This window comes from Myxine glutinosa, chromosome 1 (assembly GCF_964187855.1).
Source record: "Myxine glutinosa chromosome 1, kmMyxGlut1.1, whole genome shotgun sequence".
Classification (NCBI taxonomy): domain Eukaryota; kingdom Metazoa; phylum Chordata; class Myxini; order Myxiniformes; family Myxinidae; genus Myxine; species Myxine glutinosa.
In genome coordinates, this window is record NC_136261.1 from 419462381 (window position 1) to 419468380 (window position 6000).

Sequence of the window (6000 nt, forward strand, 5' to 3'; positions counted from 1 at the left end):
GTCCCTGTCGAATTATGACGTCATAATTATGGCACCAATGACATCATCGTTAGCAACACATTCCCCATATGGAATTATTTACAATGAGCCACGTTTAAATTTTTTCCATGCAGTGGTTTCAGAGATAAAGAGGTGTGAAGTTTTCCCCAAGATGGCGCAAATACCACGTGAACTTTGACGTCATAATAATCATTGAAATATTCTGCAGGAGGAGGCCCTCTTATCGTGAAAATTTCTTGTCAATCAGACCAAGAATTGCAGAGAAAAAAAATTCATACTGATTGAATCAAGGGTTGTACTTGTCGAATTATAACGTCATAATGAAAGTACCGATGACATCATCATCAACACATCTTATTCCCCTAGCGGAGTACTTGACAATGAGCCATGTTTCAGTTTTTTTCCATGGAGCAGTTTCGGAGAAATGGAGGTGCAACCTTTTTTCGATTTTTCCAAGATGGCGTCTGTACCACGTGACATATGACGTCGTAATTATCATTTTTTAAATTCCACAGGAGGAGCCGCTCATATTCTGAAAAATTCTTGCCGATCGGACTAACAGTTGCGGAGGAATATATTTTTTTCATGCTGATCACATCAAGTGTTGCACTTGTCAAATTATGAGGTCTTAATGAAGGCACCGATGACATCATTATCAACACTTGCGTGACTCGGCGTGCTCCGCGTGCCTCACCTCACGTCATTTCAGAGGGGTAGGCATCTTTGACCATTTTGGTGTCTTTTGGGTCTTCATGGTGTTTTGGGTCTTCAGGGCCATTTGGGTTTTCAGGGTCTTTTGGATCCTCTGGGCCTTTAATGGAAATTTAGGTCTTCAGGGGATTTTGGGTCTTAAGGGTCTTTTGGTTATTCTTGGTCTTTAATGGTCTTTGGGTCTTTTTGGGTATTCAGGGTATTTTTGGTCTTCTGGGTATTTTTGGTCTTCGGGGTATTTTTGGTCTTCGGGTCTTTTGGGTCTTCGGGGTGTTTTGGGTTTGCTGGGTGTTTTGGGTCTTCGGGGTGTTTTGGGTCTTCGGGGTGTTTTGGGTTTTCTGGGTGTGTTTGGGTCTTCCGAGTGTTTTGGGTCTTCGGGGTGTTTTGGGTCTTCGGGGTGTTTTCGGTCTTCGGGATGTTTTGGGTCTTCGGGGTGTTTTAGGTCTTCGGGGTGTTTTGGGTCTTTGGGGTGTTTTTGGTGTTTGGGGTGTTTTGGTTATTCAGGGGTGTTTTTGGGTCTTCGGGGTGTTTTGGGTCTTCGGGGTGTTTTTTGGGTCTTCGGGTGTTTTGGGTATTCGGGGTCTTTGAGGTCTTCAAGTGTGATTTGGGTCTTCAGGGGTCTTGGTGGTCTTAAGGGTCTTGTGGGAATTAAAGGGTCGTCAAAGGTCTGAGGGGTTTCAGCAGTGTAAACGTAATTAAGAGGTTGTTCCATCTATTTGAAGAAGAAGAAGACATTTTTGTTGCATATAAACATTGGGACAAACATAGCGACATAACCTATATGCGTTTGCTCTATTATAATGAGACTAGTGGGGTCACCCGTGGGAATCCCACGGTTATGGACGTATGTGACATTTTTGATTTACATGCTGCACATTAAATTTTACAAAATGGTTAAAATGGTGTCATGAACACAATTTATTTATTTCACATAATATGTGACCCCTCACTCCTCTCCACCCTCACGCCACTCCTCCTCACACTCCTCTCCAATACCTCCTCACACTCCTCTCCAATACCCCCTCACACTCCTCTCGAATGCCTCCTCACGCTCCTCTCCAATACCTCCTCGCACTCCTCTCCAATACCTCCTCGCACTCCTCTCCAATACCTCCTCGCACTCCTCTCCAATACCTCCTCACAATCCTCTCCAATACCTCCTCGCACTCCTCTCCAATACCTCCTTGCACTCCTCTCCAATACCTCCTCGCACTCCTCTCCAATACCTCCTCACACTCCTCTCCAATACCTCCTCGCACTCCTCTCCAATACCTCCTCGCACTCCTCTCCAATGCCTCCTCGCACTCCTCTCCAATACCTACTCGCACTCCTCTCCAATACCTCCTCGCACTCCTCTCCAATACCTCCTCGAACTCCTCTCCAATACCTCCTCACACTCCTCTCCAATACCTCCACACACTCCTCTCCAAAGACTCACACTCCTCTCCAACCCCTCACAGTCCTCTCGAACCCCTCACAATCCTCTCCAACCCCTCACACTCCTCTCCAACCCCTCACACTCCTCTCCAACCCCTCACACTCCTCTCTAACCCAACCCCTCACACTCCTCTCCAACCCCTCACACTCCTCTCCAACCCCTCACACTCCTCTCCAACCCCTCACACTCCTCTCCAACCCCTCACACTCCTCTCCAAACCCTCACACTCCTCTCCAACTCCTCACACTCCTCTCCAGCCCCTCACACTCCTCTCCAACCCCTCACACTCCTCGCCAACCCCTCACACTCATCACCAACCCCTCACACTCCTCGACAACCCCTCACACTCCTCGCCAACCCCTCACACTCCTCGCCAAATCCTCACACTCCTCGCCAACCCCTCATACTCCTCGCCAACCCCTCACACTCCTCTCCAACCGCTCACACTCCTCTCCAAACCCTCACACTCCTCTCCAACCCCACACACTCCTCGCCAACCCCTCACACTCCTCGCCAACCCCTCACACTCCTCACCAACCCCTCACACTCCTCACCAACCCCTCACACTCCTCTCCAACCCCTCACACGCCACTCCATCCCCTCACACTCCTCTCCAACCACTCGCACTCCTCTCCAATACCTCCTCACACTCCTCTCCAACCCCTCACACTCCTCGCCAACCCCTCACAGCCTCGCCAACCCCTCACACTCCTCTACAACCCCTCACACGCCTCTCCAACCCCTCACACGCCTCTCCAACCCCTCACACTCCTCTCCAACCATTCACACTCCTCTCCAATCCCTCACACTCCTCTCCAATCCCTCACACTCCTCTCAAATCCCTCACACTCCTCTCAAATCCCTCACACTCTTCAAATCCTCATACTCCCCTCCAATCGCGCCTCTGCCCTGATGTGGGCCTTCTCATGCTCTTTAAGCATATACCATGGTAAAGTGAATCGCTCCACCACATGATCTGCATGTTTTACCATAGGTCGGACAGTGTTCTCTTCCTTGTCTGTGTGCATTACCACAGTATTTACACGTGTCACGGTTGTCCGTCCACGTGTTGTACGGTTGTCTCACAGTGAAATTAACACCGTCGATCAACGACCTTTCCTGCTCCATTGTTCTCATCCGCATGTCTGTGATCTCCTCCACCCGACACGTCTCAATGGCCACGTATACAGGTAAATCACGTTACCTCAGGAGATTACGCCGTGTACTCTCATTGGCAACGACGAGAACGATTTTGTCTCTCTTCAGCTCTTCCTTCAATTATCCATATTAAAAGATGCTGTTTTCTCTCTTTGGCACAAAAGAAAATAATCAATTGATTCTTCTACTTCTTCCTTACACCTGCCAAACACGTAACGTTCAAAAATCACATTTCTCCCCGGATTGAAGTTTGTCTCCAATTCAATTAGTATGCGGAGACGGAGTGTCGATCGGGGCCTGCGGAGACGGAGTGTCGACTTGGCTTGTTGTGCTTCATTGCACGTCTTTAGTACCCCTGATTTTGGGGGTTTCGTCCCCATTACGGTTACGTCTGCCATGACTCATTTAAACAAGCAGATACAGGTGATCATAAGACCAGGACACCGATGATCTCAGGTAATGGATTTCAGGACAGTTCGACATTTTGAAAGTCATGAGTGTAAAAGAAAAGCATCAAATACAACGAACGATCTTATAACATTCCTACTTTGCTCCTCTCAAATATAAGATCCATCAATAACAAATTTGATGAAGTGCCCATTGTAGCTCAGAACCTCAAGGTGGACATGTCACCTCTCACACAAACTTGGTTTGAGGAAAATACACCTGTCGAACTGTTTACTCTCCATTGTTTTTTTTTTTTTTTTTCTGAACCACGGGTTGGAACACCTGGTGCAAGTATAGCACTGTATGCAAGATACCACTTAAAACCACGTGTTTTACCGGAAAATACACCTGGTTACATTAACATTGAAGCGTTATGGGTTATCATTCGACCACCAAGGTTACCTCGTGAAGTACCTTATATTATTATGTGTGTGTTGTATTAACCTCCTGCAGGTGGTAACACTGATAACTGTATAAATTATTTGATGTCAACAATTAATTTGTTACTGATACAATATCCAGGAGCTGGAGTTTCCATAGTCGGGATTTTAATGATCTGGACTTCACACTTCTTGTAAACGACCGTTTTAAACAAGTAGTTGCACAACCTCCGAGAGGGATTAATATCCTGTATAAAATTGTCCCAAATTACCCCCATTTGTATTATAATATCCAGAATCTACCCCCATGGGAATGAGTGATCACAATTGTGTTCTTTGGAGACCCTCAGACTGGGTCCCGCAGCGTAATGTGGGAAGAAAAATACAATACGTCACCAAACACCCCGAGTTCTGGGAGTCGCAAGCTGAAGTTTGGTTCCTGCAGTTCCAACTTCGAGGCATCACGGTGGACGAGACCATGTACTGCCACGTGGTCGCCTCCCTCGGGCCCGGACTCGGGCCTCGGACTTGACAGTGGTTTGAGGAGTTTTGGTAGATGTATAACGCAATTCACATGGGCGCAGGTATTTAAATCAATTGATCCAGGTACAAAATGTGATATTTTATGTGAAATAGTCAAAGAACAACTTGATCAGCATTTCCCAACACAAGTTATCCGTTTTCATAAGACTGATAAACCATGGATAACCTCCCAAGTTAAGTCCATCATAAAACAAAGACAGTATTCATGGTATCAAGGTAACACAGCTCTTTGGCGTTACCTAATAAATAAGACCATAAGATCTATTTCTCAAGGTAAGAAAGGTTATCATGATACCAGGTACACAAACTAAAATCTGATCACCCTGCAGGTTTGTGTAAACAGATTTAAACATTTATTCAAGATCCACAGGCCCCAGCATCTATATCGATACCAGGTATTGATTCTGATGATCCACAACAATACAAAAACACAGGTAACATAATCAACGAACATTTTATTGCTTGAGCAGATCATTTACCCAGAATTGATAGAACAAAACGACCTGCATACCTACCCTCCCTGTTAATATCTCCTCGTGTCGAACCCCAACAGGTGTAAAATCAATTATGTCAACCTGAATTATAAAAAGCAAGCATTTCTGGAGATCTACCTGTGTGAGTAATCAATGAATTTGCTAATGAATTAAGTTTTCCCTTGACTGATGTTTTCAATGCATCATTTGACAAGCGAAACTTCTGGATTGTTGGAAGTACGCAGAAATGACCTCCATTCCAAATACACAACCACTGTTTTTGTGGGAATTGAGACCAATAGCACCGACGAGCTACTTCGCAAAAGTTGCGGAATCATTTATGGCAAAATGGCTTCTCGAGGACATTGAAAAAAAATTGATCTGGGATCATGGGACGAGGCGCCACCTGTTCCAGCCGCTTGTATAAACACACGGAGCTGATGTCAGTTCAAGCAAGTCATGTTCCACGTGCAGCCCGGAAGTAACTCCGGAAGTGCATCCACACCATATTAGCATGCAGGCCATAATCACCCATTAGGCGGTGTATGTGTTATGCACAAGTTCACACCTGCAACATCATCCCGTGACGTGAATACATGCATCAGATATTCTTGCATTGTACATTTGCAGAATACATTGTATTGTGGCGGACACAAAAGCTCACTGGCGTGATGACATCATTCCGCGCACCAAGTGGGCGGCGGCCACGCCCGAGGGGTAGGCGTGGCCTCAGGATATACACCGGGCGCGCAGCCCGGAGCGCTCCAGTGCTACAGTGAGCTCTTATAATAAGACCCTTTAAACTTACCGTGTTGTCCGCTTCCTTCTTGCAAGCAAATAGCGCGCGTAG

At 46.4% G+C, this 6000-nt stretch overlaps 1 protein-coding gene across 1 annotated transcript in view; it reads right to left on the reverse strand.

Moving 5' to 3' along the window:
• LOC144888257 (E3 ubiquitin/ISG15 ligase TRIM25-like) overlaps nucleotides 1-3552 on the reverse strand; it is a 1054438-nt gene extending 1050886 nt beyond the window's left edge. Inside the window, exon 1 of the mRNA XM_078770579.1 lies at nucleotides 3354-3552. The gene's annotated coding sequence lies outside the window, so the exon portion shown is untranslated. The remainder of the gene's footprint in view (nucleotides 1-3353) is intronic.
• Between the last annotated feature and the right edge of the window lie 2448 nt (nucleotides 3553-6000).